General features: G+C 43.9%; 1 long non-coding RNA gene across 1 annotated transcript in view; it reads left to right on the top strand.

Annotated features, from left to right (window-relative positions):
• LOC103351793 (uncharacterized) overlaps nt 1-27,114 on the top strand; it is a 114,767-nt gene that overhangs the window by 64,508 nt on the left and 23,145 nt on the right. The window lies entirely within an intron of this gene.

The raw sequence follows: 27,114 nt of genomic DNA, 5'->3' as shown, positions 1-27,114 counted from the left end.
TCAACATATCATATATACTTTAAAAGAATGCATATTCTGCTTTTGTTGGTTAGAATATTTTTATAGATACTACATTCAGTTGATTGGTGATGCCTTTCTGTTTATTCCATATTATTACTGAGAGGAGTTTGAAGCCTTCTGCTATAGCTGTGGATTTACCTATTTCTCCTTTGAGTTCTGTCACTTTTTGCTTCATGTATTTCGAATGCTATTACTGAGGACATAGCCATTTAGGATGGTCATGTCTTCTCAGCAAATTGGCCCTTTCCTTATTACGTGATTTCCTCCTATGTCTTTGACAACTGTCTGTTTTCAAATCTGCTTTGTGTCATAGACATACAGGCACTCCAACTTTCTTTTGCACAGTGTTTGCATGGTCATAACCTTTTCCTGTCCTGTGACTTTCAACCTGTCCGCCTATATGTTTAGCCCGAGTTTCTGTTAGACAACATGTAGTTGGTTCATTTTTAAAATTCATTATCATAGTGCCCACCTTTAATTCTTACATGTTTAGACTGCTCGAGTTTAATGTAATTGTTGATATGTTTAGATTTATGTCTTCTGTTTATTCCCTTTATAGTTGCTCCCTTGTTTATCATATTCTTTTTTTTGTTATTTTGAATATTTCATAGTGTTTTCTCTTAATCGAATCTCATGTGTATATCTATCAGACTCCATTACAACATATATATGCATATATATATATACACACACACATAAACATACTTCATAGACTTAGAATTGACATTTATCACTTTAGGTGTACTGAAAGAAACCTTACCACTGTGTATGTTCCTTTGTCCCCCTCTCTTGAGTTAGGGTTAGCTTATTTGTTACATCTACATACACTGATGACCCCATAGACAATATTATAGTTTTTGCTTCCAGCAAGGAACTCAAGAGGAGTACGGCCATGTGCCATGTAGTGACATTTCAGGCCACGATGTACATATACAGTGCTGGTCCCATGACACTAAATCACCCAGTGACATTGCAGCCTCCTAGGGCTGAGAATTTTAGAAGTCAGTGCACCTTGCTTTATTTACATAATGACAAAACTGCCTGACAGCACATTTCTTTAAAAGATTTATTTATTTACTTGGAAGTCAGAGTTACACAGAGAGGAGAGGCAGAGAGAGAGAGGGAGAGGTCTTCCATCCGCTGCTTCACTCCCCAGTTGGCCGCAACGGCCGGAGCTGTGCTGATCTGAAGCCAGGAGTGAGGAGCTTCCTCTGGGTCTCCCACGTGGGTGCAGGCGCCCAAGGAGTTGGGTCATCTTCTACTGCTTTCCCAAGCCATAGGCGAGAGCTGAATTGGAAGTGGAGCAGCCGGGAGTAGAACCGGCACCCATATGGGGTGCTGGCACTGCAGGCAGCAGCTTTACCTGCTACGCCACAGGGCTGGCCCCAACAATGCATTTCTTAGAACAGCTCCGCAGTCTTTATGCAACTCATGACTGTATAGTGTTTTATGTTATCTCAATAGCTAGCCATTCCTGTATATCAGTTTTCCTGTGGTGTCATGTCACCTCTCCTTAGATTCAGGAAAGGAGAACCTGCTTTCTGCCAAGGGCCATTTGGATATTTGTTTCCTCATTCGCTGACCACACAAAATTATCTACTTCAAAATGAACCTGCTGAAGATGTATTGACTTCTTTTTTTTTTTTTTTTTGACGGGCAGAGTGGATAGTGAAAGAGAGAGACAGAGAGAAAGGTCTTCCTTTGCCGCTGGTTCACCCTCCAATGGCCGCCACGGCTGGCGCGCTGCGGCCGGCGCACCACGCTGATCCGATGGCAGGAGCCAGGTGCTTCTCCTGGTCTCCCATGGGGTGCAGGGCCCAAGCACTTGGGCCATCCTCCACTGCACTCCCTGGCCACAGCAGAGAGCTGGCCTGGAAGGGGGGCAACCGGGGTGCAGGGCCCAAGCACTTGGGCCATCCTCCACTGCACTCCCTGGCCACAGCAGAGAGCTGGCCTGGAAGGGGGGCAACCGGGACAGAATCCGGCGCCCCGACCGGGACTAGAACCCGGTGTGCCGGCGCCGCTAGGTGGAGGATTAGCCTAGTGAGCCACGGCGCCGGCCGATGTATTGACTTCTGAGTCTCACCTTTGGTTGCCTTGGCAGGGCCAGACCAGATAATTTTGTGGGCCAGACATGGCCCAGGGGCCAGACAATCCCCAGCCCTGCAGGAAGACAGCTGTCAATGAATTACCTTAGTTTTCCTTTATCTGAGGATGTCTGTATTTCACCTTAATTTCTTAAGGAGATATTAGCTGGATATGGAATTCTTGTTGTTAGATTTTTTTTCTTCAATAATTTACACATGTTGTGCTATTTCTTTCTCTCCTCTATGATTCCTCGGGAGAACTTTGTAGGCTTTTCAATTTTTGTACCCCTATAGGTAAGGAGTCATTTGCAGGATTGTTTTCTTCATCTCTAGTTTTCAACATGGCTTTCTTTTTCATTTACCCTAGGCGAGGGTTCCTCATTTTTTCACATTTGCAGGTTTATCTGTCCTGTGATATTTATGATGTTTTATGAATATTATGAAATATTTTGTCAAGTATTTCTTCTGAACTACACAGCACTTTTTCCCACTCTTTTTGGGGCTTACATGACACAGATGGCAGGATCTTCTGCTCATGTCCCCTGGTCCCCTAAGGCTGTGTTTGTTTTGTTTTAGCTCTTCCTACTCTTTCTACTCTAAACTATTTTCTATGGGCTTATGTACAAGTTCAGTGATTCTTGAGCCCATGCAGTAAGTTTTAAATTTTGGTTATTTTTTGTTCAGTTCTAAAATTACCAACAATTCTTCTTGATGTGTTTTATTTCTTGACTCAGATTTTCTCTTCTATCCATAGATCTTAAGATTGCTCACAATTTCCTGGAGCATTTTCTAAAGATTTATTTCCTTTATTTAAAAGGCATGGTTACAGAGAGACAGAGGGAGAGATAAAGGTCTTCCATCTGCTGGTTCACTCCCCAAATAGCTGCAATAGCTGGAGCTGGGCCAGACCAAAGCCAGGAGCTAAGTGCTTCATCCATGGGTGCAGGGGCCCAAGCACTTGGGCCACCCTCTACTGCTTTCCCAGACCATAGCAGAGAGCTTGATGGGAAGAAGAGCAGCCAGGGGACTTGAACTGACGCCTAAATGGGATGCCAGCATCACAGGCAGTGGCTTAAAGCATTACGTCACAATGCTGGCCCCTCCTGGAGCATTTTTATAATAACTAGCTTAGTCTGTCAGATCATTCAAATGTGTGTCACCTCAGCATTGGCATCTGTTGATTTTTTTCTCCCCCATGCTGTATGATTATGGATTTTATCCAGGACATTTTGAATATTACATTATGAGACTCTGCATGCTATTTAAGTCTTATGTAGTTTTTTTTAACTTTTATTTAATGAATATAAATTTCCAAAGTACAGCTTATGGATTACAATGGCTCCCCCCCTGCCCCAAAGCTTCCCTCCCACCCGCAACCCTCCCCTTTCCCACTCCCTCTCCCCTTCTATTCACATCAAGATTCATTTTCAATTCTCTTTATATACAGAAGATCAGTTTAGCATATATTAAGTAAAGATTTCAACAGTTTGCACCCACATAGAAACACAAAGTGAAAAATACTGTTTGAGTACTAGTTATAGCATTAAATCACAATGTATAGCACATTAAGGACAGAGATCCTACATGAGGAGTAAGTGCACAGTGACTCCTGTTGTTGACTTAACAAATTGACACTCTTGTTTATGGCATCAGTAATCACCCTAGGCTCTTGTCATGAGTTGCCAAGGCTATGGAAGCCTTTTGAGTTCACCGACTCTGATCATCTCATGTAGTGTTAATATGTTCGTTTTAGCAGGTAGTCGGCCTGGTTGCATTCAGAGTTACTTAATTTATTTTGAATTATTTTACTTATTTGAAAAACAGATTTACAGAGGTAGAGCCAGAGAGAGAGAGAGAGAGAGAGAGAGAGAGAGAGAGTTTTTCCATTCTGCTGGTTCACTCCACAAATGACCGGCAACAGCCAGAGCTGAGCTGATCTGAAACCAGAAGCCAGGCGCTTCTTCCGGGTCTCCCACGTGGGTGCAGGGGCCCAAGGACTTGGGCCATCCTCCACTGCTTTCCCAGGCCACAGCAGAGAGCTGGATCGGAAGAGGAGCAGCAGAGACTTGAACCAGCGCCCATATGGGATGCCGGCGCTGCAGGCTGGGGCTTTAACCCACTGCGCCACAGTGCTGGTCCCTGGAACCATAGTTCTACCAAAGCTGAGGAAGGTTGCCTTGCCTTTGGGCTCTGCTCCTTCAGGTGCCATTGCCACCACAGGGCTCCCTGGAGGCTGTGGCCTGGGAGAACAAAGAGTAAGGCAGAAACAGGGGCGGGGGAAGGGGGACTCCCCCTCCCCCAGCATCAGGGATTTTCTGTCCCTGAACCAGCACCACAGGACAGCTCCTGACTCTCTGTGCCAGCATTCGGTGCTTGCTGATGGCACGTGGAGACCAGGCTTGAGTGCCCTGGAGGGAAAAAGAAGGGGGCACTCACTGCCAGTTTGTAGGCATTTCAGGCTCTGCCATTCTTTCCTAATCGGCCTGTTACTGTTCGCTTTTCAGAGTCCTTACATAGTAGCCCTGTGTGGTCTCTCCAGGTTTGTAGTTGTGGGCCCTGGGGAAGAGTGGAGCGTGCTGACCCTGTCCTCTGCAGAACTTTGGGAACTCTTTGTGTCTGACTACTTTGTGTATGGAGAATAGCATGAGTCTAGGGATGCCTTAACTGCTCCCTTAGAGTCTCTCTACCCTGCGTAACATTGTTGCTTGAGAAATTATCCTTAGGACCTGTGTAGGAGAGTGCCACGAAGTTGTTCATGGCAAATAGAATGAAACAATGTTTGTTGTGGTGCAAAGAGTTTTGAAATTCATGCATAGTTTTTTTTTCTCCCCATAATACACATTTTTCATGGCCTTTTGGAAGAGTCCACATAGGCATCTTAGGGAGGTAGGATTAATGTTACCTGTTGACAACACTGTCTCTATCCTCTGATGAAACAAAACCTTCATTCTTTTTTGACTTTACAACTAACAGTAAATTGGGTATGTCTTTTTTTCCCTCATTTATGAAAATGAAAGTGCCTTTTCAAAGTCAAGACAAAGATTGCTCAACTCCTTTTAGTCCAGCTTAGAAAAGAGCCTTGAAGGCGATGCCTCTGTATGTCTGAATCCACCAGACATCCTCTCTTAGGTGGACTTCTTTAGCGCAGAGAGCTTTGTTCTGTCCATTTCCCCGTGCCACGTTGTAGATTTTGAATGTATTACATGGACTTATGATTTCTGGTGAAGTGACTATTGTGATAATAGCTAAAATAATTTAGTGAAAAATCGGAGAATAAGCTTCTTTGAAAATCTGAAGTGAGGTTATAAATACCTCCCTTAATAGCTAATAGCTAAATGGTTAAAGGTGTTAGCAGGGTGGCGAATGATATTCAAAGACCTGTTGTTCAGGAGGGGTGGGGAGCAGGAAGCGCTGTTGGTGTAAGTGGAGAATGGAATGTTTTCGGGAGTGGGGGTTTGTCATTTCCAGGAGCTGGGCGGCAGCACGGTGGGAAGGTCTGGCTCCAGCTTGAGCCCACTCACAGGATGTCAGGGGGAAGTGTGACTAAGGTCACGGCCACGCCACGTGGTGGGCCAGCTGGATCCAGAGCAGGGGCCGCTGCCGCCACACATCCTGAGTTTTCCATGGCCTAATGCAGTGGGCTTGAAAGAAAGGGTGGATGCAGGATGCTGGCTTGGCCTGCGGAGTGTGTGGGCAGTAAGTCTTAAGTGACCGTGGGTGGAGATTACAGCATTTCATCTGCTTTTCCTTTGACACCTTTTAAAGATACAACCCACGGTTTTCAAGGGTTCATGCCAATGTCTGCCACAGGAATATTGCAGTGAATCTTAAATCCTTTCGTGTTCTTGGGAGCGCGAGGGAAAATTTTACTTGGGTCCCACTTACAACAAATGTGGAGGTTTAAAATTAGATTGAGAATTTGAAATACTCTTCATAGTAGGCAGTTTATTAAGGGGTTATTTTGAAATTCTTCTTATATAATTTTCAGATGTGTCTACTTGTGAAAAGGATACATCCATTTCTTCCAGCTTTTCTTCACAGAAGGGGCTGTTCAGGATGCTAGCAGGTTGGGTTTCAGAATTTCAGCAGCTTTATGGGTGCTGTCATCCAGTTTGACAGCTTGAATTTGCTCTCAGAGGAAATGGAATGTATTTTTAATCGCTGGAATGTATTGTACCTAAAGAACATGGAAGAGTGTATGTCAGATTTCAGCTGTGATTAATATTTTGCTGATGATTTTTCAACTCCATGGCATGCTTAAACTCTGCCTCTACTTGAACATTTTCTAGTATTTCCTGATTTGTAAAAAGGCAAAGAATCTTAGGAAATTATTGTAGCACTCTTATCCGTGGTGGATTAGGATTTGAGAAGGTCTTGGGCCAAGCTTCTAAACTTCTTAATTTAGAAGAAAAATTTATTAGGAAACGCTCTAAAGTCTGAACCTTTTCCCTTCTCCAACAAATTATAAAAAAAAGTCCTTGAAGGCATGAGCAAAGGGGTTTTCTTCAGATTCGTGGGTAGCTTGGATTCAAACCATTTGAGTTCAAGAATCACCATAGAAACTTGGGTGGGAGGTACATGAGCTGTTATTATTAGACATTGTTGAAGGTGCTGTGTTTTTAAGATCATGCCTGGCAAGGAGTCATTGAAATGTAAAAAAGAACCATTTCCTTTAATGTGCTAAGTATTTATTGAATTCAGGTGTTCCTCCTAAAAATTAAGAATTGCGTTTCTCCTGTGGAGAGAAACAATAGAAGGAATAATAATCTTTAATGATATTATTCTGGATGTGATGTCATATTGGAAATATGTGAGCTTCCCTTTGAAATGAGTTGCCTGGAAGGGATGGGTGTCTGCTGCAAAAGCTACAGATGCCTTAACAGAATGGGAAGGTAAGGCCCAGCATGGGGGGGGGGGGCGCGGAGATCTGTTTATTTATCTGAGAGGTAGAGCAGGGAGAGAGGAAAGGACAGACACACCGGAAGAGATTTACTGGTTCATTCCCCAAATGGCTGCAACAGCCATTTTGGGGCCAGGCTGAAGCCAGGGGCCAGGAACTGGGTCCGAGCCTCCCACGTGGGTGTCAGGGACCCATGTACTGGGACCATCATCTGCTGCCTCCTCAGACACATTAGCAGGGAGCTGGACTGGAAGTGGAGAAGCCAGGACCCAACTCCAGGGCTCAAACTGGCTCTCTGATATAGGACATCAGTGTCACAAGTGGTGGTTTAGCCTACTTAACATTTCTTGAGTACCTCTTTTGGTTCTTTTGTACCCTTCTGAAAACAAGTTACCCATTCTGCTATGACTTCTGTTGATTTTTACAACTGTACATTTAAGTAATTTTACAATGTGAAAGAAAGTCCATGAGTTAGTGAGGTTGACTTTTGTTAGATGGAAGAATCATAAGGAGCAGAGGGGTGCACAGGTGGGTATATTTTGGGGACTTAATGTCTGCAGATGCTACTGGCATCATATGGGTGCAAGATAGGGATGTTGCTGAATAGTGTATAATGCATAGGACAGTTCCACTTCCCATTCCCCAACAAAGAATGTTCTGGCCCCCAAAATGCTGATGTTGAGCAACCAAAGACTTCAAAAAATTAACACAGAAAAGAAATTAAAACCAATGACCTCACTATATATGTATGAAAGAAATTTTAGCCTGATTCACCCATAGCTAAACAGATCTCTAAATATTATTTCTACATACTGCAAGAAATAGAGCCTACTGTTTACTAATGAAAAGGATACATATGTGGTTTCAGGGATCTGTTTTTCTTTTAGATTCTCACTTTTAAGACACGCTTCTTTTTCTCAAACCTGAATTTCTCATAGAATCATTTTGGCTGCTTCCATTTCCACTTGAACTCTGTCATGTATGCAATAATTAGCTGGTGCCTGTTCTGCACATAACATACTTTTTCCAAAGTATGTAGAAATCATGATTTAATTGCTCCCGAGCTGTAAATACCATCGGCCAATAAGGATTGCTATGGTGTATTAACATTGTGAGTTGAGCATCCCTAATCTGAAAATCCAAAACCCAAAATGCTCTAAAACTCTTAAACTTTTTGAGCCCGGACATGGTGCCCCAAGTGGAAAATTCCACAGCTGACTTCATGTGACAGTCACAGTCGAAACACAGGTGCACTGAAATTCTTGAATAAAATTACCTTCAGGCTATATGTATGTGAAACATAAATTTCATGTTCTTAGGAAATCCCATCCACAAAGCATCTCATTTGTGCATGTAAATATTTCAGAATCCAAAAATTTCCAAAACTGGACACACCTCTGGTCCAAAGCATTTCTGATAAGAGATAGACAACCTATATTTAGAATATTATGGAACATTGAAAATAGTGGCGTGTCAAAGATGTGCTATAAAGATACTGCTTAGGTAGTATCAAATGGCATTAATATGAGGTTCTTGTATTAATAAGACAGTTCTTGCCGGCGCCGCGGCTCACTAGGCTAATCCTCCACCTAGCGGCGCCGGCACACCGGGTTCTAGTCCCGGTCGGGGCGCCGGATTCTGTCCCGGTTGCCCCTCTTCCAGGCCAGCCCTCTGCTGTGGCCAGGGAGTGCAGTGGAGGATGGCCCAGGTGCTTGGGCCCTGCACCCCATGGGAGACCAGGAAAAGCACCTGGCTCCTGGCTCCTGCCATCGGATCAGCGCGGTGCGCCGGCCGCAGCGCGCCGGCCGCGGCGGCCATTGGAGGGTGAACCAACGGCAAAGGAAGACCTTTCTCTCTGTCTCTCTCTCTCACTGTCCACTCTGCCTGTCAAAAAAAAAAAAAAAAAAAAAAAAAAGACAGTTCTCTTTTTTAAAAAAAAAATCTCCATTGTGTTTCAAGATTGAGTCTGAGTTGCCAGGCATAACCAGGTTAGAGGCCCTGTGCTCCTATCTGCCATCCCAGTAGGTTCTTCTGCAGCATTCCAAGTGGTGATAGATCTGTAAAAGGTACTGTAACCATGGCATCTGGTGCAACACATTGTTCGTAGATATTGTGAAAGAGTCATCACAATTGTAGTTGTCAGAACACTAAAATTGCTGAAGAAATGGGATGGAGCTGTTATGACTGAAGAAATCTGGAAAGTGGAGAAAGGTAGGTTTGTGAAGATGGGCAAGGTGGGGAAACCCAGAGGGATTCATTCTGCATGCCGGAAATACTTTTGATCACCCTAGCAGAGTGCATTAGGCACTGCAGATGCAGCAGAGAGCAAGAGAGATGAGGACCTTACCCTTAGGTTATATTTTAGATGAAGGAATCCTAATACAGAGGACAGTCAGCCCATCGTATCTGCAGGTTCCACATCTATAGACTCAAGCAACCAGGCATCAAAAGTACTCACAAAAAAAAAAAAAATAAGACACAGACTTTCCCTAAATAATACTAACCGTGATTTGCATAGAATTTCCATTGTATTAGGTATTATAAGTAATCTAGAGATTTAAAATCTATGGGCGGATGTGCATAGATTCTGTGCAGATATTATGCCATTTATTTAAGGGACTTGAGCATCCCTGGATCTCTATATTCAGACGTCTTGGAACCAGTCCTCTTGAATCCCCAGAGTTGACTGTAAGTGTTTGATAAGTGAATGACGGATGTGAAGTTGTGATGTGGGAGAGTTAACAGGGGTGGGCTGTGTTGGAACTTTCAGGAAGGTGATATTTGAGAGGCGCGAAAGGATGGGATTGAGCCCAAACTGAAAGGACAGTTGGAGGGACTAGCAAATACAAGTCTCTGCTGCTGGTTTTATAAAATAGAACATTTTCTCAGAGTCCTGGGAGAAGACCAGATCTGCTTCTCAGTTTTAATCGTGTGCCTTAGGTATCTAGAAAAGAACCGATCCCTGCCCTTTCTTTGAAAAAGATGCTACCACCATCTCCACGAAGAACAAAATGGGGAACTTTACGAGGATATGAAATATCACTAAGCTGAGCTGTCTTCTCCATCCTAGACATTGAAAAGTTCAGTCTTTTTAAAAATACACTTTTTCCTCCATAATACCTTTTGTAAAAGCATGGAATGTGAACCTACAGATTTTTATAGCTGTGATTCATGAATATTAACCTTTCATCTATTAATCATTTAAATTCTACAGAAAACTACAGAGCCAACTAGCCATTTAAAATAATGTTTTAAAAATCTATCCCTTGGCTTGAAAAGATTCACATATTCGATTGCTGATCTATTTTCTTACTCATCTTTTTAACCCCCTAAGGTGAGAGAATAGTGGCTTTCACTCAGGGTCTGTCTTTCGTGTTTTGCCTAAATCTGAAGCTCTCAAAGTGGCCATTTACAACTGTTTTTTAAGATTTATTTATTTGAAAGGCAGAATTACGGAGAAAGAGAGAGAGAGGCCTTCCATCTGCTGGTTTACTCCCCAGATGACTGCAATGGCCGGAGCTGCGCCGACCTGAAGCCAGGTGCTAGGAGCTTCTTCCTTGTCTCCCATGCAGGTGCAGGGGCCCAAGCGCTTGGGCCATCTTCTACTGCCTTCCCAGGCCATAGCAGAGAGCTGGATCGGAAGAGGAGCAGCTGGGACTCGAACCAGCACCCATATGAGATGCTGGCACTGTAGGCGGTGACTTTTTACCTGCTACGCCACAGCACTGTCCCCACAGCTGTTTAAAATTGTGGTTGAATAGGGCTGGTGCCTTGGCGCAGTGGCACAGTGGGTTAAAGCCCCAGCCTGTAGTGCCGGCATACAATATGGGTGCCTGTTTGAGTCCAGGCTGCTCCACTCTTGATTCAGCTCTCCACTTATGGCCCGGAAAACCAGCGGAGAATGGCCCAAATCCTTGGGCCCCTGCACCCACATGGGAGACCCGGAAGAAGCTCCAGGCTTCTGGCTTCGGATCAGTTCAGCTCCAGCCGTTGCGGCCATTTGGGGAGTAAACCAGGCAGATGGAAGACTTCTCTCTCTCTCTCTGCCTGTACCTCTCTTTGCAACTCTTTCAAATAAATACAATAAATCTTTTTTAAAAATTATGGTTAAAAAAACTATGGGACATAAAAATTTATAATCTTAACAAATTTGTCAAAAAAAATTTTTTTATTTGAAAGGGAGAGAGTGAGAGAGGGAGTAAATGAGTTAGTGAGCTAACTTCCATCTGCTGATTCAGTCCCCATATGGCCACAATGGCTGGGGGTGGGCCAAAGCTAGGAATTCCATCTTAGTCTCCTGCATGGGTTGTAGGGGTCCAAACTCTTGAGACATCTTCTGCTGCTTTGCCACTTGAATTATCAAGGAGCTGGACGTGTGCAGCTTAATCTCTTGTACCATAATACTGGCCCCCCTCTTAATCATTTTAAAATGTACAATAGAGTTATCTATATGACTATATATACAGGGGTGTTTCCAAGTGTTTATGGAAAAGGGGAAATAAAGGATGCTTATTTTAGTGCAAAAATTTTAAAATGCATGCAGGTTTTTTGTAATACACAATTCCTGTAAACTCTTTGAGGACTCTTTGTATGCATGGATTTCAAAATGTTTTGCACCACAATAAACTTACTTTTAGTTCCATTTCTGTGCATATACCTCATTGCACACAATTTTGTTGAACTTGGCCTGAATTATAATCTACGTGCTTCTAACAGGGCGGCCCTGAGTGAGGCATTTACCTTTCAATATTAATTTTATTAACTATTGAACGAGAGAAAAAACAGTGGAAGAGGGAATAGATGAAACAAGATTAGCAAAATGAGGATGATTTCTGAAGTTGATGAAAGATACACATGGAATTCACTACCCTGTTTTCCTGATTTTTGCATAGGCTTTGAGAATTTCCATCGTAAAATACAGCTTTTAAAGAGGCATCGGGACCAGATAAAACTACCACTGGTATTCAGAAAAGGTCAGGGGAAAGATCTGAGAATATCTAGACGCCAAATGCAGTAGCTAGCGAGGTGTGGGGCCAGCAAGATGAAGGAGGAGGACCACAGATAGAAATTCCTTAGCTGTGGCACGCTTGCCTGATCCACCTAGATTTGGCTCTTAGAACTCTCCTGGTGAAGGGGCTTTTCCTATGAAGACTGTCCATCCCCTTCAGCCTCCTCTAAAAGATGGTCCACACCTTCATTGTCCTGCATGGTCACTGGATGTGGTACCATCTCCAAAGTCTCCAGTACTCTCAGCAAGATGACCAAGACTCTCTTCAGTCTTGCGTGCCCTGGAATGTGCTCATTTCTGGGATGCTGAAGCCTCCAATGAAGTGTCTTGGTGCCTGGAGCAATCCCCTTAGGATCTTTCGAGAGTTGTTTCATTCTGACCATCAAGATCCATCTTTGATAGAACTTTCACCCTGTCCATGTTGGAACTACTTTATCTACCCTTCAACCCTACACTTGCCTTTCTGGGAACTCCAGACTTTAGCTGCTTGTAGCAGAGTTGAAATCCATCTCAAAGGCTGAGCAGCCTTCTGAGGATAGAAATATATGCAGGGCCCCCTGCCGCCCTCCTATGGAATTGCCCATACTTTGTGACATTTGTAAAATCCCAAGTGAAGAAGACAGGGTGGAAAAGATGAGATTGAGATGGAAGTGGATATACCAGCATAACTAAAGTGCTTGAAGATTTGCAGTGTGGAAGGTGAATACAGTTAGCCCTGGCCCTGTTAATTGTGATTTAATGAGTTTCCCTTTACTTAGATCTACCTCTCCTGAGCTTCAGGATTTCTTGAATGGAGGAGGAACAAAAGAAGTTGTCTTAGAATTTGCTGCTTCAACTTGTTTGCTCTCCACGCACTGATTTACCAGATACATATTGAGCACATACCTATGTTAAATCCTAGGCAACGGTGCTGGGACCAGTGCAGCAGCCTAGACAGACCCAGACCCCTTGTCTAACAGAGGAACTACACATTGGCCTGGAGACGTGTCCTCTTTGGTCCTCATTAGTTATCAATCCTGTGATGTTTCTTCCTCTTGAAATGCTGAGAGCTTTGGGCCCCCAACCTGTATCTCTATATGGCAAAGTCAAGGAAATAGGAGGAGAGAGGTTTTGAACAAAGAAACCCATGTCTAAAGAATCTCAGAGATTCTGAGAAATGCCTGCCGTGGGAAACAGATGGACGTGCTTTACAAGTGCCCCAGTCTTCCCCTCACTTGTGTTAGTGATTTTGGCCTTGGGAGGATCTTGTTGGGATCCCCACATCGTCACAGGCTTTGCTTCACAGAGTTCATCCTGGGGGACAGGGAGTCTTGGGACCAGCAGCTCAGTTGGGATAGGAAGTGGGGCACCCTGCTGTCCTCCCTGTCAGTGAGTGATGGCCCTGAGCTATGTGCCCTTCCTCCAGCCCTCCCCAGGTCATTGCTGCACAGCTCTCTGGCTGCCCAGCGGCTTCATGCTCCTCAGCATGAGAACTGCTCACTAGCCAGGAAGAACCACAGGGGTGGAGGCAAGAATAACCCAAGTGGACTTGGAGAACTCAGAGTACAACCCAGGAATGGGAAGGTTCATGGACAGGAGGGTTACAAAAAGCTGGCACCACTACTACTTTCTGATTAAAAAAGCTTAAGGTATTGAATGTACCATTAATTTTGAGTCCTGTGTTGCCTTGGATTATTAATTATCTTTCCTAGTCCTTGTACCTGGTCTCTGCAATTGCATCATGAATTTCAGAGGTAGGGTTTCTTTTGTCTCTAGCCACCACACTGCAGTACATAACCTAAGGTCAAAAATAAGTATTTGTTGCAACAGCAGATTAATATTTGACTGATTGTCAGAGCTCAGGGTTTGTAGGAGATAGCAAGTTTTGTTTTTATAAGACCTCTTTGATTTGGAGGGTGCATCTATTCTTTGCTCCTCTCAAAACGGTGTGGCTTTGAAAACGGGAGCCATCACCAGTTCCACCTTGTTGGGTTCCTCTTACCTGTTTTTCTTAAATCTGGGTTTAAAAGTAAAAGACAACTGGTGACAGGCCTGGCTAGAGCATCGCTTTGGGCTCCAACTCACCTGCCGTGGGGTGAAGCAGGGAGACCTGGGCCTTTTGACAAGGCTTCAGATGGAGACAGCAGTCCTCAGAAACACCCTGGGAATTTGCAGATTCTCTGGATAAGGAATTGCACTTGCAATGTGACTCCTCTTCCAGGGCAGGATGGCCCTGAATCCTAAGGCAAGGTGGAGAGATGGCTGAACCGGGAGTTGGTAGCCCTCGTTTCCTTGCTAACCCCACTCCTTACTATTTATCTAACCTCAGGGGAGTCATTGAACTTTTCCAGGTCTGTTTCATCTAGTTTTAGGGATTCGCTTAGGAGTGCCCGCACAGCGCAATTTCCTCAGAAGCTTTGAATCTCCTCTGTGACTCAGCAGACAGAACCTCATGCCAGCGTCGCTCTGAAGTTTCAGAAGAGGACACTAAACCGCCCAGGGAGTGAGGATGAAAGGGCCAGAGGCAGGCATGTAGTTTATTTCCAGTCTCTGCCTTACCCTGAGAAAGTGACTGCTGTATTCTCATCTTTACTATGGCTATGCTAGCCCATTAAAACCATTTAAAAATTATTCTTGCAAATTACATTGCTTATTGTCCTCAAATTGTGACGTACAGTTGAGCCTCCAAAGATACGGAACATGCTCGCTCCTGGTTCTGAGACTTCGCTAGAAGATCCTCATGCTACTTCCAGCTAATTTTTTTTTTTTTGGTGGTCAGTTTTAAGTTCCAAGATTGGGCTGGTGCCATGGCTCACTTGGTTTATCCTCCGCCTGCGATGCTGGCATCCCATATGGGTGCCGGGTTCTAGTCCCGGTTGTTCCTCTTCCAGTCCAGCTCTCTGCTGTGGCCTGTGGTAGCAGTAGAAGATGGCCCAAGTGCTTGGGCTCCTGCACCTGCATGGGAGACCTAGAGGAAGCTCCTGGCTCCTGGCTTTGGATCGGCGTAGCTCCAGCCATAGCGGCCACTTGGGGGGTGAACCAACGTAAGGAAGACCTTTCTCTCTGTCTCTCTCTCTCACTGTCTAACTCTATAAAAAAAAAAAAAAAGGTTTCAAGATTGATGTAGACTACAGCTTCTTTATAATAATTACGGCAGAGAACAATTCACTTAAGGCGTTCATTACTCTGTGAGTTATAAGGATACTTCAGAAAGTTCATGGAAAAAAATGGAGTGAAAAGATGCTTATTTTGGTGCCAAAAAAAATTTGAAATCCATGCCTATTTTTTTCACCACATGCACTTTCCATGAACTTGTGGAAGACCCTGCCTAAGTACTAGTAGTTACCCTCATCTGACAGTCAGACACTCGAGGCACAGGGATGTTCAGTAAGTTGCCCACTGTTATACAGTTTGTCAGTGTTGGTGCTGGGGTTTGAGCCCAGCAGTGTGTGGCTGTGTTCTTAGCCTCACTATGATGTCCCTCCTCAAAGCTAACTTGAGTCCGATAAACCAACTGAGGGGGTTCCTTTTGGGTAGGGGGACATCAGTAATGTCCCTAAGACATCTAAGAATTTGGGTGCTGCTCAGAATTTTTGTGATACGGCACCTGAAAGTACCTATTTTTGTCTAGAGTTCAAGAAGCTCAACTCTGGGGCCTGATGTCCTCAATTCTCAAGAACTTGGATGAGGCTTGGCTTCATGGACAGGGGTGGACTCTACCTGGTGCTTGGCAACTTGAACCTTCTGGGAAACACTGCTCCAAGTTGCTTGTGGCTGGAGTCACTGCCAGCCAGAGACGCTCAATCTCGAGTTTCTTTCATGATTCCAAGATGATGGAGCCGCATGAGCCATGTGCTTGAGTGTTTTTAGACAATGCCAATAACACACAAAAGGTACAGATGTTATAGCTGTTGAGGTGGTTTTGTGGTATTACTTGGTATGGGTGCACTTTGCTTAGAGTTCATTGTGTTTCTTAGCTGCACAAACAAAAAGCAATGGCACTTGTTATGCACTGCTCTAAATGCTTGTGGTTTAACGTTTGCCAGGTATTTCAATATATAGCTGCAGATCACTTGGGATGACATCATCAGCAAAAGTTTTCTGTTTCTTTAGTTGTTTTTTTTAATAACTTAGCCATTGTGGCAACAGCAACAATAAAAGGTCACGGAGAACAAAGAGACCCATGTCTAAAGAGAAGGCCTTACATAGACACATGGCATAGAAATTAGACACAATTGCAAAAACAACTTCCACACGTTTCTTACCTGTGGACCTCCTGGCATATCTCCCTGGGAACTCCTGAGATATCTTCCTGTGCTGCCCCACCACAAGCCAGCCTCTCCATGGTGCTTTGGGTCCCAGCATCTGACTCCTAATTGAGGCTCCTGGGGTTGTCCGTGTGTTCCCTGGTATCATCTGATTCCCCACCCACATCCCCATCCAGCTACTGTGCCATTTCTCTTGGCAAGAGTTAGTTATCTCTGTTTGCAGCCTCACATGTCTCTCGTCCATGTTCTGCAGTCCTCACTGTAGTGCAACTTTGGGTCCCTTCCCCACCAAAGCGATCCTTGGCAAGAGTGCCCAGGACCACCACCACGTTTCAAATTCAATATTGAGTCCCCAGTCTCCATCTTAGTCTGCCAGTGGCACCTGAACCAGCTAATCAATCAGGCCCTCTGTCTCAAAATCATTGTCTTCCGTTGGCCTTTTTGATGCCACACTTGGTGCTCTGCCTACACAGAGGATGCTCCTTGCAATTTTCCTTTGTAGATACTCCTAGCATCGCCTCAACCTTTTCATATTCCAGTGCCTCGGTCCTCCTACCACTTCTCTAAGTGTCCTCACTCCCAAAGTTCAATTATCTCGTCTCTTGACTTTAAATGCCACTTACACACTGATGACTTCATCTTAGGACTCTCCGCTCAATGTTGACTACCTTTTCAACATCTCTGCTTGGATGTCTAATTGGCATCTCAAACCTAGCATGTGTGAAACCCAACTCTTCTTTCTCTTCTGCACAGCTCCCCACCCCTGCCAAACTGCCTGCTGTATCTTGATAAATAACAGCTTCATGTTGTCAGTTACCCAAGCCAGAAACCCTGGGGTTGCCATGACTTCTCTCTTTAGCTTACACTTCACGTCAGTAAGCCTTGTCTGCTCCTTTTTCAAAACATATCCACAATCTGATCAGTTACTTGTTGCTCATTGTCTCCACTGCTACCACCTAGGCCAGGCTGCGATTACCTGTCATCTGTGTTAGTCAGTGGGGTGCCCTGTGCCATCCTTGCCTTTGGAGTCACCCTCCCATGATCCTTAGATCATTGTACTCACCTGATCAGAAGCCTCATCTGGATTTCTGTTTCTCTCGGAGCAAAGACTACAGTCTGTGAACACAATGGCATGGAAAGCCTTAAGTGATCTGCTCTTCTGTCCCTGCCCCTGCTAGCCAACTTCTTCCTCCCCCTGTATCTCCCTTACTAATTATACTTAGCCTGTTTACTGTCCCTGTCACTGACCAGGTACACTCCCACCTCAAGGGGCCCGCACAAGGTCTTTTTTCTGTCCCGCTTTCACATTTGTTGCCTAGGTTTTTTTTTAAAGATTTATTTTATTTATTTGAAAGACAGAGCTACAGAGAGAGGTAGAGACAGAGAGGGAGGTCTTCCATCCGCTGGTTCACTCCACAGATGGCCGCAATGGCTGGAGCTGAGCTGATCTGAAGCTAGGAGCCAGGAACTTCTTCCAGGTCTCCCACGCAGGTGCAGGGGCCCAAGGACTTGAGCCATCTTCCACTGCTTTCCCAGGCCATAGCAGAGAGCTGGATCAGAAGAGGAGCAGCCGAGACTATAACCGGTGCCCATATGCGATGCCGGTGCTTCAGGCCAGGGCGTTAACCCACTGTGACACAGCACCAGCCCCGCCTAGTTTTTTTTTTTGTTGTTTGTTTGTTTGTTTGTTTTAAGATTTATTTATTTTACTTGAATGTCACAGCTACAGAGTGGGAGGAGGAGAGAAAGACAGAGGTCTTCCATCTACTGGTTCACTCCCCAAATGGCCCCAACAACCAGGGCAGGCCGAAGCCAGGAGCCAGGAGCTTCATCTGGGTCTTGCAAGCACTTGGGCCGTCCGTCCTCTGGCTGTTTTCCTAGGTGCATTAGCAGAGAGCTGGATAGGAAATGGAGCAGCTGGGACTTGAACCGGAACCCGTATGGGATGCTGGTGCTGCATGTAGTGCCTTTCCCCACTAAGCCACAGTGCTGGCCCCTCTTGCCTAGATTTTTATGGAACTTGTTTCCTCCCTCCCTTCAGATCTTTGTTCTAATGCCTACTTGATCAGAAAGGCCATCTTCCACCGGGCGCCCTAAGCAAAGTAACAGTCACCCTCACCCTCTCCCCCTCCCCCTGTTCTGCTTGACCACTCACCACTAGCTAGAATTTATTTGATTACATTTCCTTCTCCTCTAAACTGGAAACTCCATTAGGGCAGGGATTTTTTTCTCTTGTTCATTTTTTAATCATTTGAACCTAGCACAGCACCTGGAAGTTAGTAAGTATTCAATAAAGTTTTTGAATGATTGAATTTTCTGGGTAAGGTGATCAGAAATAGGCAAGCAGGGAATAAGGATTTTCCCAGACTGAAAGAGGATCTACAGGGGCTGGTGTTGTGGAGCAGTGGGTTCAGCCACTGTCTGTTGTGCTGGCATCCCCTATGGGTACTGGTTTGAGTCCTGGTTGCTCCACTTCCAATCTAGCTCCCTGTTGATGAGCCTGGGAAAGCAGTGGAGGATGTTCTTGGGGCGCTATACCCACGTGGGAGACCAAGAAGAAGCTCTTGGCTCCTGTCTTCAGTCTGGCCCAGCCTTGACCGTTGCAGCCATTTGGGGAATGAACCAGCAGATGGAAGTGCTCTCTCTCTCTCTCCCTCTCTCTCTCTCTCTTCCTCTCTGTAACTCTTCAAATAAATAAATAAATCTTTTTTGAAAGGATCTACGGTATCTACAATATTTCATGTTTTGGAAGACACCCCGTCTGCCCATTCTCTGATATTTGACGGTTTCTGGAGTTGGTGTGCATATTGGAATGGAGGGGGCTTCTCAGTTGCCATCTACCAGGCAGTGTCCATGATGCAATTGGCTGTTTGCCGTGCATCCACAAAATTGGTCATAGCTGTTTTACGTGCCAGCAGTTTAGTTGAGTTGCTTGTGTTGTTGGTTCTATATGAGGGGACTTTAAAAAGTTAATGGAAAAATGGAATTGAAACACAAACTTATTTTGGTGCCAGTGCTTTTGATCCCCATGCATAGTTTTCTCATAGTACACATTTTCTATGAACTTTTTGAAGATCCCTCTCACATGAATATACCTGCCATTTGATACACTCTCAGTAAAATCACACTTACTGAAATGAAATTTTATTGGCATCAAAACAAAATGTTATTGTGTACACAGAATGGATGAGAAGAGCAGGAAGTAAAATTTAATACTAGTAAAGCAAATGTTCATTGCTGGAGAAAGTACTGAAAGTCCACCTTTTCTTTCACACCAACAGCTAGGAAGATAGTAGTAGAAACCCTGTTAGTTTTGGTATTGAATTCGATGCAGAAACGGACTGCTGATCATAGGACAAGCAAGGCAGCTGGAGGCAGAAGAAATTACTGAATCCCCTTAGAACAAAGCTCTGAGAAACCAGTTTGTTACCAAAGACTGTCTTTCATCCATTGTGTCCTAGTTAATTGGCAAACTTTGGTTCTTTCTTAATGGTACATAAAATAACAGAATCTCTTCCAATCAACAGTGTTTCTGCTCAGACGAAAAAGGATGGGTCTGTTTTTGAGAGCTTAGAATTGTTAAGTCTGATTTATAAATCTGAATTTTGCCATTTATCGTTATTCATTTACAGTTTGGTTTCTAAGGTAACAAATGTTGTCTGTCCATGTGAATGAAACAAGGACACAAGAGGCTTGGCCAGGCGTTTGTTAAATACATTTTCTTCATTTCCCTACTGAATGTCTTAGAACTGGAATCACTGGGACTAATTATCCAGTAGTAAGATTTGACTTTTGATTGTTGCTCTTAGTTTGAGGATAACTTTTTCAGACAGCTGCGGGTTTTGTTTTTCAGTTTTTTCTCTTGATAAGTATAGGCACCTAAGAAGTTAACAAAAATAGTACTGAGAGGGCTCGAGTATCCACTACCCATCACTATAGTGCAGCTGCCGTTTTTAATAGATTGTCTTGTTCTCTTCCCATGACCTGTTGGGGTAGGAGCGTTGGTTTGTCACGTTGTCCAACCAGCCTCTTCATTTTAGGAAGCTTCCTAGTCGCAAGAGGTGAGAGCAGAGGCAGAGATGCTAGAAAGGGACTCATATATTGATCGCTACGACAGAAGAAATAACCACCCCACATTAACATGTCTTCAAGAATCACAGTCAGAAGGGACACAAGGCCGGTCACTCATTGGACAGGGTGACTGCTCCCTGAACATTCCTGCCAAGTCACACCGTTCCAGCTCTTCCTAAGGGTTGCTTCTGCTCAAGGCCGGCCACAGTCTGGTTTGCACACCGCAGGACTTTGCGTACCCACACGTTAGATAATAGACAGTCACCCCTGTGCTTTTTCTTCCTCCTGGTTAAATACATCCAGATCCTTTAATCCTGCAGCACTTTCAGTCCCCATCCCTCCTCCCCCCGCTCCTGCTTGCTGCTACTCTGCAGGCTGCAGGTTTTTGATAGAATGGCTGCGTCCCGGCGAGAGGATAATAATAGGTCAGGTAAATTAGGGGGTGAGCTGAGAGGTGCATTATAGGAAAAATAGAATAGTGGGAAGTACCAACAAGGTCGGAAATGCAAGCTCATTATTAAAACTGTATCCTTCAAATGAGCTAATACCTTCCTTTTGTTGTTTCTCTTTCCCATTTCTTTTATTTATTCCCTTTCACTTGGACAGCCTGCATTGTCTACCCTCCCTCCCCACTCCAAATACTCACCTTTGGTTTTCTGCCTCTGGTGACTCCTTTACATCATCACCTCCCAGCCAAGACTGCTGCAACCAACTTGACATCCACCTCTGCCGCTGCACTTGACCATGTGCTTGGCTTCCAAGTTGTCTTTGCTGCTGGTTATTTATTTATTTATTTATTTTTGTTATTGCTAGTTGATAAGCGGGTCATGTCAGCATAGTTAGTGAGCATTCTTAAATTCATTCTCATTTAGCGTCAATGATGCCTTTGAAAATTCTGATTCTCCCCATTGTGGAACATCAGAATGGCAACCACGCATTCCCACCCCTAGCCTGAAACACTCAGCATGTTTGGGAGAAGAGACATCTCATAGGGACTGCCCAAGGACTCTTGTTTTGAGAAAATTTGAACTGTGAGAATTGTTACAAGCTATTGCTTCCACTGTTTTTTTTTTCTGCAATGACTATCTTTTTCATCAGTTTAATAGTTATTTGAGAGGGAGAGAAAGAGAGAGAGAGAGAGAGAGAGAGAGAGAGAGAAACTCCCATCCACTGATATACTCTCTAACTGCCTGCAGTGCTACTGCATTCGGGAACTGGGAACTCAATCCAGGTCTTCCATGTGGGTGGCAAAAATCTCACTATTGGAGCCATCATCTGCCTCCCAGGATCTGCATTAGCCGGAAGGTGGAGTCAGGAGCCAGAGCCAGGAATTGAATGCAGGTGTCCTAATCAGCATTTTCACCAGTGTTAAGTACCTGCCCCTCAGTTTTCTCTGTCTTGATCTATTTTTCTTCACTTACTCCCAGTGAATTCCTAAAGATTGATGAAGACTGTCTCATTTCAGCCTAAGGCAGTGCAAAAGTTCTGTGTGGCAACTTTCTTCTCACGGAAAACAATTGTAAAAAGAATGCTCACTTTCCTCAGGTTTGCTCTTTGCATGTGGCATTCCCATTTGGAATGCTCTTGAGAGGTTAAACTCATTTTCTGAGCAATTGTTTTCATAAATGTAGCATTTTGCTTGCCGTGCTCATGGCTAGATAATATGTAACCTCGTCCCTACCCAGTATTATTCACGTTGTTTTCACACTTATCTCCAAGGGCCAAAGATTATCTCACAGAAGCTCCGAAAGAATTCCTGTTTCTGAAATTGATGTGTAAAAGGAAATTTTGAAAGGGAAAGAGGGTGATAATCAAGTTCAAGCTCCAAGAATTTGTGTAAAGGATTATATTGATTAACAAAAGCTTTCTGGCATCTTCTGGCAGACTTGTGAGAGAAGGCAATGATTGTAATTAATTTTTAGTGAGTGCCGCATATTTGATAATTGCTCTGATTCACGCTATTATATTCCTCTTCCTTCACCCACGGCAAAACAAGCTTAATTTGATTCATACCCTTAGGAAGAAAAAAAAAGGCCTAAGATTACTCACATGGCTGTGATTCAGCTCTTGGCTCCCACCACCTCCTCCTCCTCCTCATCCTCCCTTTCTCCCACCCCGCCCACTCCCATATTCACTCCCACCCAGCGGTGTTGCCATGAAAAAAATTGAGTCAGTTCGTTCTTTAAAAATGGGTGGGGAAATAAGACAACTAATAAAAACTTTTCTGAGTGAAATTTATGGCTTAGATCTGGAATCATTGCAGGAAGACAGGCAAAGCGGCTACTTATATAACATGAAAAGCTAGGAACAGAGGCCAACCCTCATAAAGTAATGTTCAGATTGTCTTATGTAAGTGTAGACATAGTTGATGCATGTCTGTAGAGGCGTATACATGGCCATGCTGACAGATTTCTATGCAAAAATTTCTAATATTAGGGAATCTTACATATGTTACATGCAAAACCAATCTTTTGTTTTTGAAGTAGGTTACTTTGCTGTAATCTAAAAGTGAATATAGCAGCCGTCCAAAGATTTTTGATCTTTGTAAAACGTAGATGATAAATGCACTTTGGTGGCAGGCATTGTGGTGCAGTAGGTTAAACTACCAGTTGCGATGCCAGCATCCCACAACCGAGGGCTGATTCGAGTCCCAGCTGCTCTACTTCCAATCTGGCTTCCTGCCGATGCGCCTAGGAAGGCAGTGGAGGATGGCCCAGGTGCTTGAGCTCCTGCCACCCATGTTGGAGACCCACATGAAGTTAATGATTTCTGATCCAAACCTGGCCTTTACAACCATTTGGGGGTAGTGAACCAGTAGATGGGAAAAAAAAAATCTGTCTCTAACTCTGACTTTCTAATACATAAATCTTTTTTTTTTTTTAAAGGCACTTTGTCTTCCAATGAACAGTGTGACTTGGAGGCCTGAGAGTATTGTTCCCCATGTCCCTGTAGGAGTTGGCAGATAGTAACTGGGGGTAGCAACTTACCCTTTGTGAGCCAATGGTGGTGGCGAACATTACTGAGGCCGGGATTTGTATTCTTCCTTGTATTTTCTCATTTATTCCCATTCTCCAGCTGAAGCAAAAGCCTTGAGAAAATGAAGTCTCTCTTCTAAGTCCCCACAGATAATAGACCTAGAGCCAGTATTGGAATCCAGGCGGTCCGTCTTCACGCTGACTTGTAGTTTTGGTTTCTGGGATGCAGACACAGTTGGATCATTTATGTTGTAGAGATTGCCTGGGGATAGGAGTGGCCGCAGACAGAAAGCCCCATGCTGGAGCTCCAAACCAGCCTTTAACTGATCTGGTGAATCAGGTCTCTGTGTGTCTTCTTCAACCACACCCCCACATAGAGGGGAACAGAGTCGAAGGAGCCTTCCCCCAACAACACTCATTTATAATCCTAAGCACTCTCTCAGTTGTGCTGGCTTTCCCCCCTTCATGTTACCATCTGTCTCCGAAACATTGCCTGGATAAAGACAAGTTGGAGCAGTTGCTCGCCCTCAAACAAAACACAGAACGACTTCTCTTCCCCCCCCCCCCCCAGAGCAGTGCAGAGCACCATATTTGAGGAGTTCCATATTTATAAAGCTTGCCTGTGCCTCAGAGATGCCTGGTTGTTGTCCTTTTTTTTTTTTATCATTCTTCAAATATGTTATGTGCAGACTGGAAACCATTAGCTTTTGTTACTGAAGGGTTTGTGGGATTCTTGAACTGCTTCCTCTAGTTTTCAGTTGGGAGATCCAAGCAGTTTGCTCCTTTAAGAAGTGAAATGTCTTAATGAAAGACAGCATAGAAGAGAATACATCCTGAGGCTCCCCACCCAACTCCTTGAGTATCCCTTAGGGGATCTCTGGTGGGATTTTAAGTCGTGACCCTGTGGAGAGAACCAGGGGGAAAGGCAGCAGAGAGAGAGTGTGTGGTTGGGTTTACAAATGAGTGTTGGAAGAGGGTTCGATTTTCCTTCCCTCTCCGTGGGAGCTTAGTTGAAAGATGCACCACAGATTGGAGCATGGGTATTTTTTTCCGAGTGGGTACCCACCTTGTGGATGTCAGAGGCAGCACTCTGCCCCCAACAAGACGATAACGAATTCTCCCAATCTTTGCCCCATGCATCTGTGTTTCCTAGATGATGGCGACAGTTCCAGTGTCTTCACCCATCTAACCAAAATGGGACACAAAAAAGTTCTTTTTGAATGTTCTCTATGTTTGACCCTGGCTTGATTGATTCTGTGCTGGCTTTAGGAGATTCTGGGAAGTTTGAAAGGAAAAGCCCAAGCAGATCTCAGATATTTAACTGCGTGAGAATTTCAACTGCTAAGACTTCAGGAGGACAATACGGATTGGCTATGTTTTTCTCATTAATAGAATAGTTTTTTTTTTTTTTTAAGCATTGTGGAGTTGTATTTTGCTCATTGAAAAATGTTTAGGGAATGACTGACATGTACATGACTCTGGAGTTATCTGTCTAGCACTGTTCTCAGTACTTAAATACAGTAATTTTTTTTAATCCAGGTGCCATAGCTAAGAACAGCAGAATCAGAGTTCAAACCTAAGCAAGTCTGGCTCCAGAAGCCAGACTTTTAAAATATGTGGGTCCTTTTAGATGCCAGAGTTCTAAGTGCTTGATTTTATTAGCATTCAGTTTTCGTAGCCTGTGTTTATTTTCATTGAAAGCCATATAATTATAGATTTTATGTTCTCTCTATATCATAGGATGGTAACTGTCTGAAGCCAATAAAACTTTGCTCAAAAAACACCCAGTGACTAGATTAATACATCCCTGTTGAAGTATGAATAAGTTTTAATAACTGAGTGAGAAGTACGTGCACATAAACTTTGACTACAAAAATATAATTTGCAAGAAACTTCTTAATACCTTGGTATGAATTTAATTTCTAAACATCAATTCAGTAAAATGTAAATTTAAAGTTGGGGTTTATTGTAGTAAAATCCCACAGGGAATCTTTTTGTAAAGTGAATAGCCAACTCCTGAATTAACTGTTTTGTGCTGTTATATACCCTCTCTCTGGCCTCATCTATGAATCTGAAATTTAGATATTTGACCACTTCTGCATGTTGTAAAAATAGAATGCATGTCCTAGCGTAGACAAAAACTAGTTATCCATCAAGGTGTAATCAACTATCAGTGTCAAGTCTTGGTCAAAGCAGTTGCTGACTTTGCTCAAGGTTAAAGGAAATATGCTGAAAAGAGATAACTGTGGAACCTTCCAGAGTTTTCGTGTGGGGAAATTACACTTCTTATTCTTTCATTCTTCCTGTCTGTGGAATACCTGGGAACAATTTACTCTATGCCATGCCACTCCCATCACGGTAGTAAACTTTTACTAAGGAGAAAGACTTGGAGGGCATGTCAGTTTATTTAGTTGGAAATTCTACAGATGACACTTAGTGATTTTCAAGTTTTATTTGGCAGCTTTTGGGCAGGTTGGGATTAAATGGTTGCATGGAATTTTTTTTTCTTTTTATTTTTTTGGTGTATGACACGGTTGTATTCCATTGGTGCTTATGTGTGAGTAGCTCAGTAAATGCAAAAGTGAAAGCCACAACATGGCTGTCAGGCTCCTGACCACTTCCTGAAGAACTCACCACGTGGGCCCCAGACGGAGAGACTTGCACTTGGGTTCTTCAGGGCGGAACGAGCCCCACGCGTTCATGGCAAAGACCCCAAGCACACCAAAACATACTAAAACCTGTTGATTGTCGTGTGTGGGTGTGCACTCAAATGTTTCATTGCCTCAGTTGTAAGATTTCCAATGCACAATTCTAAAAATTTTCAATTTTTAGGGACTAGAACTAGAGCCTGTCACCCCCCCCCCCTTAAAAATACTCCTGCACCTTCTTGTTTACATGATCTGATTCTTTGAAACCCATTAGACCGTGTGTTCTGACCCTTAAATGTACAAGTTATAAAAGAAAAATGTGAGCTTGTCAGTGCAACTACAACTACCAGTCTAATAAAACTGAGTCACATCCAAATGGGCTGCACTTCGGCTACCCTCCCATTCTAGGGAAAACGTGGCTGGGGGAGGCAGTCTGAGTCATCACCTGCTTTGTTTGACATACGCTTCCTTCCATAAATTGGGAATGGCAAGCAGCACAGTGTTCCCGGCTTGCCTCGCAGAAGGAGCTCTTGCAAGGCACGAGCCACATAGGGCCTTTGGGTTTGAAGGGTGAAGCCGAGCCCACATTCTGACTTCAGATGGAGGGGGAGGGGGAGAAGAAACCCACAGATCCAAACAAGGAACATTTGTAAGTACCATTTTTGGAGGTCGGGGTGTTCACGGTTGAATTTCTTCCTAGGACATAAGAGGTATTCAAGAGATAAATTGGGGGCTTTAAAACTAAAACAAATTGGTAGCTAGTTCACTAAATGGGCTTGGTTCCTTAACAAAAATGTTCTTGATTTGAACAAAATAATTACGAGCGAGCGAGCGAGCGAGAGTGTTTAATTTTGCCTAATGTACCCAGCTATTTAAAAAAGAAATGGATTTTATTTAGGAACCTTTTCATGGCAAATTCAAATCTTGCAGGGGTATTTTGAGGGGATGAGAAGAGAGGCTCATGTGTCTCCCACATTTTCCTATCGTGGCTTCACAGAGGCTCACTGGAGCTTTTTCCAATAAAGAAGTTGCGAATGTAAAATTGCCAGGGAGACTATAGAGAAAGGGGAAGGAAGAGCAGTAGATTTATAGCTGAAGTGGGTTTGTAAACTCAGCCTCTGCTTTGGGATCATTTTGTAATATGTGCCAGACATTCT

This window comes from Oryctolagus cuniculus, chromosome X, assembly GCF_964237555.1.
Source record: "Oryctolagus cuniculus chromosome X, mOryCun1.1, whole genome shotgun sequence".
Lineage (NCBI taxonomy): Eukaryota > Metazoa > Chordata > Mammalia > Lagomorpha > Leporidae > Oryctolagus > Oryctolagus cuniculus.
The sequence above is the reverse complement of the archived record's forward strand: the minus strand, read 5'-3'. Positions and strand labels throughout refer to the sequence as shown.